At 25.2% G+C, this 12,179-nt stretch overlaps 1 protein-coding gene across 1 annotated transcript in view; it reads right to left on the bottom strand.

The window, feature by feature from the left end:
• The window catches only part of LOC129984832 (uncharacterized), a 28,470-nt gene extending 25,061 nt beyond the window's left edge, over window positions 1–3,409 (bottom strand). The window contains exon 1 of the mRNA XM_056094798.1: window positions 3,293–3,409. The gene's annotated coding sequence lies outside the window, so the exon portion shown is untranslated. The remainder of the gene's footprint in view (window positions 1–3,292) is intronic.
• Window positions 3,410–12,179: the final 8,770 nt, after the last annotated feature.

Here is a 12,179-nt window from a genome sequence, read left to right as displayed (position 1 = left end):
AGCATGGGCGGTGTTTTAAAGAAATTAAATCAATATTTTACATTTTATCGTTTTTGTTTTCAATGTTTAAATAAATCTTATTTCAATTATTTTTTAAAGGAATTCTTGAGATTTATCTATAATTCAAAAGGAAAGAAAATATAATGATATAACTTATATTCAATTAATAAGAAACTAAATAAAGGCAACATGTATTAACTTCAAGCTAAAACTGATTTTTATTTAAAAGATATGAAAAAATCTTTAAATTTTTTTCTGAATTAGATTCCATGTAACATTAGTGAAAGCATCTATTTTTCAATATTATTTTCAAATCATGATTTTATTATTGAATCAAAGCAATTGAACTGAAAGTCACGTTGAATAAAGAAAATAAAAATCTATTATTAGAAACCATTTTGAAACCGCCATCACAGAATTATAAATCAAATTGTAAGTCATAATTATACTTACTCTTCATCAATACACAAAGTATTTTTTGAATTATATTATAATGTAACTTTTCTTATGGTCTTTTGTCCACATTTTAATACCAGGGAATGAAAGTAATAATTTTCAAATAATTCGGGCAAGTCAAATTTCCGGCAAGCATGGAATTTCCGTCCTTCCTTCCTCTTCTAGTGTTTTTTATTTCTTTAAAAGCATTCTCCAGTTGCTAAAATTATTCATTCTTTAAGTATCTCATCCGTTTAGCCAGCTTTTAATTCGCTGCACATGAGATGAAGAATAACTTGTCTTATTTAAACAGAATAATTATGATATCGCTGTTATTATTAGGTGGGTAGTAGGCAAGGTGGTATCGCGGTTTGAGATTGCGGCTGAGAATTATAGAATATTATTTTAACCGATTTTTAAAAATTCATATGGAATGTTATTGTAAAAATGAAATGCAATTATTTTTCGATATTTTAGTAAATAGATCTTCTAAAAATTCGCAAATCAGTTTTTGCAATACTGGCTCAGAAATCAGTTGCACCACCACATTTTTGATGCTAAGAAAATGTTAAATTGTAAGTATTATACGGAAATAATAAGTTTTAAATAAATATTAGAAGGTTGTTTCTGCGAAAATCGAATAAGAAAGGCTAAAAGCCTGATTTTTTTAAACCCTCACCTAAGTTTTTGAGAAGCTACGACTTAAATTCATGTTATTAATAATTTCTCATAAGGAGCGATGCTCCCCATTTATTAAATATTTAAATGAAATTTGACTTATTTTAAGTAGCAGTTCTTTTAATGTATATTATTGAATAATTTTTAAAAAGTATGATTGTTTTTGTACATTACGTTTATCTTCCAGTATTTTCTTTAATAGATTTTTGCATAGTTTTTTCTTTTAATAAGAAGGACCATTTTGGAATTATACATTCTTCAAAACACGATTTAAATAGTTTTCTTTTTCTCTAATATCTGATATTTTGTTATATATTTATTTGTTACTTATTTATTATTTTGAATATTTATTTTTCTTATTATTTATAAAGAAAATATGTATCTTGAGAAGAATATTTTATATTTTATTTGAAACGAAAATTTATTCTTAATAATGAAATATCGAAAAAAAAATCTCTAAAACTAAGACTTTTATTTTAGAATTTCAGGTGTTAAAAATTTCATGTGTATACCCTTTGCAAAAAAGAAAGAAAAATATTTCGAAATATTTCTTTTTTTTTTCTCTTATAATTTGAATATTTAGTTTTATGAATTATATTAATAATGCATGCATTATATATAAATATGGTGTAATTTAAATTTAAAGATGTATTTTAATACTAATGTATTCCTTGGATCAATAATCTCTTTTATCGAAACAGTATAATGTTTAGTGACATTGTAGTAGTAATATTTTATTAATTAAATGTTTTATGGTTATTTATATATCGAGAATTATTAAATTTAATATTATATTTTCTGAAGAAAAGAAAAATAATGAAAATATACTCCTTGATTTTATTTATAGTAAATTTAATATTTTAATTGATTAAAAAATGTTTTCGATTCTTCTTCGATTGACTTTTTATAAAATTGGCATTTAACTTAAAAACAAAATTGCTATATTCTCTGTCAATGAGAAGTTATTATTTTAAATTATATTCTATTTCAAAAGAATTTTTTTAGTAATGAGAAATTGTTACAAATAATGATCCAAACATTATATGTTTAAACGGAGTAGAGGATGAACTTTTTAAAAAAAGTTAATTTCGTTATTAATTTTTGTTATATTTCATGGGACTCAAAATAGACGTCAGCATCGGTAAATAAAGAAAAATATCATTTATTTCGAAGCATGAAAAAATAATATTTTAAAATGACGGTATTAATATGCCGCTACAATGCATTATTAGTTACTATGCTGCTACACTAATATGCATGCAGCACTTTTTATCTTTGTAAATTCTTTAGTTTGAAGGAAATGTAATTAAAAAAATAAACAATAATTATAATGAAATAGCGGAAAAGATGTTCATATTATTATATTTTATCATAATTTTATTTAAATGGTATAATTTAATTATTTTTTAGGCAAAAAGGGTTTAAATTATTAAAATATTTTTTTAATTAAATAGTATAATTAGTTTTGAAGATGGTTGATTTATTGCGTCAAAATCTGAGTTTGGGGGGCGTACCTTTATATGATATCCAGATAAAACTGCTTTGTAATTTCGTTTTAATCTGAATATTTTCAACATTTCCATTTATTATAGTTTGTTTTATCTTTAAAATTTATTAAAACATATCGCAAATCTCATATAATGGCTTTTTAAATGATTCTTCCTCTCTATAATCCTTTTTTTCAAAATCTTGTATAAATAAATTCATACAATTTTTTTTTAAAGTTAAACAAATGCCATTTATATATTTTAAATCCCTGCATTTTTATTAGAGAGTAAACAAAAATTACATATTTTCTTTTGTCGAATCCTTTATTTTCAATTTATTAATCCTAACATTTAACATAAGTTGAAAAATTATGGGAAAAAATTCGAGAAGCTAACATTTTTTAATGCCTTTTTTTTTTCTTTGTCATATGCTTTTGCGTTATTTCTAAAGTGTTATTTTATGCGAAATCTGATAAAAATGTTTTTTAAAAAGACAAGAATAGTTTGTAAAATTATTTTATATTCTATAAATATTCAACAGGTGACTGCGACCGAAAAAAACTTTCAGGATGCACTTTCCACTTTTTCTTAGTAATATCTTTTTTAATAATTATTATTTTTCGCCCACATACTATTATTATTTGTTGCATTTTTTTCTATTGCAAGTGCATAAAAAATAAATTTATAAATACCTGCAGAATCTACCCAAATTTGCGTTTTTCGCGTTTTCAGCAACAGGGGAATTCCCTCTTTTCAACCTGCTGCTATTAAGACCAGGGAATTTCTTCATGCAATGCTGCCAGCTCTGGCAAAAGAATTAGGACTGCCTACTTGACACTCAATGTTTCTTCAGATCAGCGATATAGGGGCGCTGCGCTGCTCCGAACCCGTTTTCCTGTTTCAGATTTCCTCAATCTTTATTGGTTGCAAATTTGTTTCCAGTTCTTAAATACGTAGCAAGATTATGGGCAGATATTTCTTAACATGAAATAAAACTTTTAGTATACATTGGAATATGCAAAGCAGAAAAAACCATTGCATTAGAATTAAAATGCATATTAATAAAAAAAAACATTTAAAAAGCAACAATAGAAAAAAAGAGATTACTTTATTTTTCTAACGTAAAAGTATTTATAAAATATTTTGTTAGTTCTTAAATAGTGGCAAGATTATGGGCAGATATTTCTTCAAATAAAATAAAACTTTTAGTATATATTGGAATTTGAAATGCAGAAAAAAACCCATTGTATTTGATTTAAAATGTATATTAAACAAAAAATTTTAAAAGTAATGATAAAAAAGGACACTACTTTATGTTTTTAACGGAAAAGTGTTTATGAAACATTTTGTTTTCCGTTTATCGGAAATATCGTTCATTCGAAAAATGGATCGTAACACACTGATGCAGTTAAATAAGCATTCCAAAGTTTATAATTTTTTTGTTATTCTTCATGGAATCTTTTTGAAATTAAGAAATAATTATTTGCGAACTACATAGGAAATTCAAAATGATAGAATATTCTTTCTTGCTTCATTAGTTTTAAATTTTATCTATTTTTGGTGTTTGAAACTTTACTTGGAAATTCAAGAAAAAGAATTTTTTCGATTATACAAAATTTATCTTTTTAATTTATTAGATTATTTTTTAAAATATAATCACATTTTCATATTCTGTAATGTATGGGGAAAAAGACATCAAATCCATCCCACTACAAACGCAAAATAGTAATTGCAAGCTCACTGAACTTCAAGAAAAATTCAAAAGAATTCAGAGTATTTTTAAATTAGTTAATTCTCTATTATTTTTATGTTTTAAAACAATTTGGTTTAAAAATACATTTGAAATTAAATGAATACAAATATTTAGAAATTAGTCTTTGAGGATTTGTCATAGGTATTAGTAAGAAAATGTTATTCCAAAGTTTATTTGAATCATTCTTCAAATTTCGGAAAGTTTTCTTGCCGTTACAATTTATAAATGTTTATAATTTTTAAAAAACAATTCTAAGAAATTTAGAATTAAATTTTAAAAAAAATTAACAATTCTTTTTAAAAAACTTAACCGTCTTTTTTTTGTTGCCGGTCCCTATTTATTATTTTCATTTGTATTGTTGCATAATTAAAATATCTAATTTTGAATGTGTGAAGAATTTATAGAAATATGATGTACATTCTTTCATTTGAAAGAATGTATATATCTAATATAAAATTATATATATATTGTGTTTTCGATTCTTATTTTTTCTGGAAATTCTTATTTTTGTTGGTCCTTATTTATTATTTTCATTTGTATTGTTTCATGATAAAAGTATCTAATTTTGATTATGTGAAGAATTTATAGCAATATAATGTACATTCTTTCGTTTAAAAGAATGTATATATCTAATACAAAATTAAATATATTATATTTTCCGATTCTTATTTTTTTCTGAAAATTCTAATTTTTGTCGGTCCTTATTTATTATTTTCATTTCTTTATTTCATAATAAAAGTGCCAAATTTTAAGTGTGTGACGCCTATTAAGAATGCATATTTATAGCAATATGCCGTACATTCTTTCATTTGAAAGAATGTATATATCTAATATAAAATTATATATATTGTGTTTTCGATTCTTATTTTTTTCTGGAAATTCTAATTTTTGTTGATACTTATTTATTATTTTCATTTGTATTGTTTCATGATAGAAATAACTAATTTTGAATATGTGGAGAATTTATAGCAATATGATGTACATTCTTTCATTTGAAAGAATGTATATATCTAATAGAAAATTAAATATATTGTATTTTCCGATTCTTAATTTTTCTGGAAAGTTTTAAAATTGATCTACAAAATTATTTTCCTTTAACAGGTGTAAATAGACAACCATCTTTTTTCAATTACAAGAAGGGGTTATTTTGTTAAACAACTTGAGATATATAGCAATTATAAATAATGCAAATGCAATTATAAATATAGCAATTATAAATAATGGTTTTCTTTTCAAATTAGTTGGATATGAAGCAATTTGGAAAAATAGCTATTACTTTCTGTTTGCTTTCTCCTCTACTGTTTACTTTTCGTATTTTAACTGTCAAGCCTCTTAACCCTTATCGTGGCAAGATTGCTTTTTTGAAGAAGTATATTTTTATAAAAAAGTATTGTTATATTATATTATAAATTATATATATTATATTATATAATATTATAAAAAAGTATAAAGTAAAAAGGTACAAAAAAGTATTTATATTTTATAAAAAAGTATATTTTTATAAAGTTGTTATACAAAATGAACATAAGGGTTGATTTTGTTCCCATAAAATAAGGTGCAAAATATTTTTCTGGAAAACCACCTCTATTAAATTTTACCCCTCCATTTTTGAACCACTTTTGTAAAGAAAAACAGCTTTTTCAAAATCTGAAACTGTATATTGCTTATTCTAATTTTGATAGATTTGAAAAAATCAATGAAAATTTAACAGAAAGACAAATTATTTTATTTTGAATAGCAATAGATGGAAAACAATTCAATTAAATGTATCAAATTATTTTAAATTTAACGGTTAACTTCGTTAGTGAAATCGAAATGAATGGCGATTAGGATTATAATTAATAATTTTATTTCGACGGGGTAACTTTGAAACATTTTTTTTGCACTACATTTTTTTTTATTCAAAAAATTTTATGATTAAAATTGAACAAATCTTTTTAAAATTATTTTTATTCAATTCATATTCCGGAAACGTTATATGTTTAAAAAAGTTTTATTCTATTTATATTTTATTTAATACTTTATAATTCTTATGCATTACTAAACATTTACTAATAAAGTATAAGCAATTTCTAAAACAATTGCACTAAAAAAACTTACAATTTCTTAATTTTTTTCTTCGTTTTTTCTTATTATTGTCAAATTAAAATACAGCTTTTGCAATGTTATTGATAAATATTTATTAAATTGGTACCTTCTGACATATGTGATATAATAAAGTTATGAAGAAATACTGTTTGATATCAGCTAGTTTTACCATAATTTTGTGCTTTATTTTAACAAACATTTGAATCAATTTTTCTCGATTCGTTTTTCCTGAAATCCAACTTCATCAAATACTAAAAGTCAGACACTTTTTATTGAAATGACTTTAAAGTTCTTCTGCAGACTCACAGATATCAAATTAATAGAATTATGAATTTATTTGTGAAAAAGTTTTATTAGAAAAATTCTAAAAACAGAAAATATCTAATATTTTTTTTTAAAAAAATTACTCAAATTTATGAGAAAATATTTTTTTATCCAAAACTAATTCAGATGTTCAAATCAGATCCCTGTTTTTATCAAGTTCATTGTGTGGATAAATTTTTAAAAACTCAGGTGAGAGAATATTAATAATATATAAAGAGAAGCATTTTTGTAAAAAAATGAAATTTTTCATAGATATTCCAATATTTCTGAATTTGAAATTTCTTTTAGAAATTTATGTTCCTGCACAGTAAACATAAAAAGTGCAAAATATTTTTCTTAACATAGAAAAAATATATTTTTGTGATTTAAGTTCTCTTAAAACCTTTTTTATATATTTTTAGAGCTTTATTCACTGTTTAAATATTATTATACAAAATTTTTATCGACTTATTCTTTTACTTCTAATAGATTAGAAGTTTTTAGAACTAATGACATGCATTCAAGTTTCTCAATATGTTGGTATGTTATACACCGATAGTTTTCTTTAAGAAAAAAATGAAATTATACGAATCTGTAGGATAATATTTTTCACATGTTAATATTCACTTTGATGTGTAACATGTTCTGTATTAAAATATGGAACTTTGCATTAAATTGACCAAAATGTAAAGAATTGCAATAATATTGAAAAGACATAATCTAATTTAAAAACCATTTTTATTCAGTTAAATCAAATTTTAAGTACATTCCATCAAAAAACAGAATAATTTTTCTTAAACGTCATATAATTCTGAAAAAAAAATAATTGCATCAGATAAAACTTATCAAGATTTATTGCAGATATTTTGTCATTATTTTGAAATAAGTTGTATTTGCAGCAGTCAAAATTTTTATCAATTATTGTTACGTCAAATTTATATTAAAAATAAGATAAACATATAATAAGAATTATATTCTCAATTCTGATACATGCTTATTACTAAAGCAAATCTAATTTTGTTCCTTTTTTATATCTGATATATATTTCTAAGAAAGGCTTTAAACATATCTTTGTAGTTATACAATAAGGAAACAACTTTAAAAGCCATTTTGAAATATAATTTTGTTTCAAAACTTTACTGAAAAATATTCTAGCATTGTATTTTTCCCAAAATACATCATTGCTCTGTCTATAATCTTATGCCACGAATTTCTATTGATTTCTAATTTGGATATTAAATACACGCACTTATAGTTTTAGATAAAGAATCCAAAATCGCTAAAATTGTCAATAAAGTTGTAAATTTAATTGTACCTTACATTATTAAATATCTATATTCTTTTACTTCAAATTTAATATTTCTAAAATTTTGAAATGAGGGACACTTTTATATTAAAGATGAAATTTTTTAATGCAGCTGTTGCATTTTTGACTCTCATGTAATTTAATTATTTTTGTACTCAGAATTTTTATATAAGGATCCCATGATGCATTTTATGGATTAAAATTTCACATAAATATTTTATTTTATTCGGAAATGTACTAAATTATTCCAGTTCAACTTAAAGATAGCAAAAAAATATTTTAATATATTTCAAAGTAGTATCAAAATATTTTCTCCTTTCTTGATGATATACTATTAATGTATCCTTCTTAATGGAGGAATTATTGTTTAATTGTTATGTTTTTGTTTTGAAAAAGCTTGAATGATTCTTTAAATTTCGGTGATAGGGGCTTAACTACGATGCAAAATTTAAATGCTTATCATTCCTTAGGAAATATTTATGCTTCAAGAATTAAAAAGTGTGATTAAAATTCTTATGAAAGTATAAAAATTAAACTAATCAAATATTCATAATTTCTTAAAGGTTTTTGCAGGTTTGCTCTTTATTTTAGAATATTTCTGTGAAGGACTTTTAAACTCACTGATCAATTTTATGTAAATATCGGATATTGGAATTTGATTAGATTATATAGATTTTTCAAAAATATAATATTGAATAGGATCGTCGCTATACCTTATAAAAAATCAGAATAAGTGAATTTAAATGATTAAACAAGTATCATCACAAATAAATGCAATTCAATAAAAAAGGCATCTATCGAAAATGTCTAATCTTATAAAAAATAATAAGATTGCAGTAAAAAGCATTTAAAATATCTTTTTCATAAGTTAGTTGGAAAAGAAACTATTTCTCAATTTTAACGACGTACGAAGAAAACTAACTTATTTGATGGAAAATTAGAGGATAAGCAAAAATTATCTTTCAAAGGATATTTTATGTAAAAATTATCATCCATTTCACATTCTGTTTGTACAGATGTTTCTTGCCTTTCTCTCGCCGAGTTTGTCAAAAGAATTTGAATATTAAACAATAACAAATTCCTTTGCCAATACTCAGCGAGGGAAAGGCATGCAGCAGCACTTTCTCAGTCCTTGTTCGTCTGCCTTGCATACCAAGAAAATTGAGGTATCTTGGTATTTCTGATAAAACTATCTGTATTGAGAGCTCTGGAGTTTCGATACAGGAAACACAAAAGATCTCAGTAAGGGAAAACCCCAGATAAAGCAACAACCGCATCCTGGAAAGAAATCGAAATTAGTTTTTCTTTCTCTCTTTTGAAAATCATGTGATAATTTTTTTTATCAAATATATACAAATGAATGAGGCTCTAAAACTTATGGTGGGTAAAAGATACCAAAATAAGAATATTTAGAAATGGAATATGTGTGAGTGAATGGTACTAGTAAGTAAGGGAAATCCGAAAAACAAGTAAATAAGAAGAACATGTAAAACCAAACGACGAGGACATTTTCATTTTACAATACATGTTCAGATTTTTATTTCGAACCTTACGTTCATCGCGTTATTGTGGGTTTTATTCAAATAAGGGAATAAAGCACGAAAGTTCAACCTCTCACCATTGATATTCGATGGCGCAAGAACTGGTGTCCTGGAATTATATATATGTGAAACATAACATTATATGAACTAAGAAGATGAGATTGGGTTTTATTCAAATAAGGAAATAGAGTACGAAAATTCAACCTCCCATCATTGATATTCGATGGCGCAAGAACTGGTACACTGGAATTATATTTATGTGAACTAAGAAGATAAGATTGGGTTTTATTCAAATAAGGGAATAGAGCACGAAAGTTCACCCTCTCATCATTGATATTCGATGGCGCAAGAACTGGTACACTGAAATTATATTTATGTGAACCAAGAAGATAAGATTGGGTTTTATTCAAATAAGGGAATAGAGCACGAAAGTTCACCCTCTCACCATTGATATTCGATGGCGCAAGAACTGGTGCACTGGAATTATATTTATGTGAACCAAGAAGATAAGATTGGGTTTTATTCAAATAAGGGAATAGAGCACGAAAGTTCAATTTCTCACCATTGATATTCGATGGCGCAAGAACTGGTACACTGAAATTATATTTATGTGAACTAAGAAGATAAGATTGGGTTTTATTCAAATAAGGGAATAGAGCACGAAAGTTCACCCTCTCATCATTGATATTCGATGGCGCAAGAACTGGTACACTGAAATTATATTTATGTGAACCAAGAAGATAAGATTGGGTTTTATTCAAATAAGGGAATAGAGCACGAAAGTTCAATTTCTCACCATTGATATTCGATGGCGCAAGAACTGGTGCACTGGAATTATATTTATGTGAACCAAGAAGATAAGATTCGGTTTTATTCAAATAAGGGAATAGTGCACGAAAGTTCAATTACTCACCATTGATATTCGGTGGCACCTGAACTGGTACACTGGAATTATATGTATGTGAAACATAACATTATGTGAACTAAGAAGATAAGATTGGGTTTTATTCAAATAATGGAATAGAGAACGAAAGTTCAACCTCCCATCATTGGTATTCGATGGCTCATGAAGTAGTGGTTACTAGCAAAGATTTGAGACATTTCGTGGACATTTTCTGTCATAACTGGTTTATAACCTCTAGATTTTCATCGCTGATAAAAGCATGCACTTAATAAACAGATAAAATAATTACAGTTAAATTTGTTGGTAGTTGAGGTCAAACAACAGGTCCAACTCATCCGATACAGTGTTGGCCATAAGTGCCATCTAGATAATTTCTGACGTTACTGCAGAAATATACAGGATTCAATTCGCGTTGGAATTATATTTACGTGAAGCATATGAAAGAGCACAAGAGTGAAGTTACAGCAAATATTGTGTAGAAAAATGCAGAGTACGTGAAGCTGTTAAAGTGTACAATCCTGATAATAATCATTGTTAAACTGAAAGAATAATCCAATGATTAAATATTAATAATAACAGACAACAAATTACTATTGTGATGAGAACAGTTTAATGTGCTGTGCATAAACTTAAACTTTGCCATTTTTTTGTAGTAACTCATTATATATGCTTTATTTATATGGAAAATGGTCAATTATATAGCTTAACACAACTACAAAAGAACAATCAAAGAAGATAATCTCTAATAAAATATAATGTTCCAAGAATACGAAATCTTTTAAGGCTAATAAGTAAAAGTAAATACTTACTAATTCGATGAAAAAAATTCAGTGAAAGTTATCCTTTTCATGACTCGCTCTCAAACGTTTTCTGAAATGTTCAGAACATTTTCTGGAACGACATGTAGTGTCCTCCGATCAATGGTATGAGAAATATAAGCCTTGTCTAATTGCGTCTCGGTCCAAACTTGCCCAGGCTACCTCTACTCTATAAGAATGAAGCCAAATGATATTACTAGAGTTTGCATTTTTCAGAATCCAATGATTTCCTCTTCTAAGACGCAAAAAATCACAATCCAAGTACGTCATGGCATGACCATTGTATTTGGAATAATGTCCATTATAACAATTTTTATTATACAAGTACTTAATATAAAAGTTCATTATAGCCATTTTTATTATACAAGTACTTAATATAAAAGTTCATTATAGCCATTTTTATTATACAAGTAATATAGCAGTCCATCATGATCATTTTTATTATGCAAATATTTAATATAGAAATTTTTATCTCTTCAGAACAGAATTTCAAAGGTTATTGATGTTTCTTCTGCCTTAGATCATATATTTATACTAAATACATTACTTAAACATTTGCTTATTCTTTTATCTTCTAATTATGACAAAATTCTAGAAAGTTAAAACAACTTGGATTTCAAGCATAACATAACAGAAGACAAGAATTTAAAAATGTTTTAAACATGATTAAATTATTCTTATAACCAAATATAAAATATCATTTTAAAACAGAAATTAAATTGTCACCTTAACACTATAGAAAGATACACTTTTATTGTAAAGAATCTTTCATGTTTTTGTAGTAAATCTGTTGAGATTTCTCATCGTCTACTTAAGCACTCAGAGAACTGAAAATTTTATTTATCACTTTTCAGTTCACTTTGTGC

This window comes from Argiope bruennichi, chromosome 9 (assembly GCF_947563725.1).
Source record: "Argiope bruennichi chromosome 9, qqArgBrue1.1, whole genome shotgun sequence".
NCBI lineage: Eukaryota > Metazoa > Arthropoda > Arachnida > Araneae > Araneidae > Argiope > Argiope bruennichi.
The sequence above is the reverse complement of the archived record's forward strand: the minus strand, read 5'-3'. Positions and strand labels throughout refer to the sequence as shown.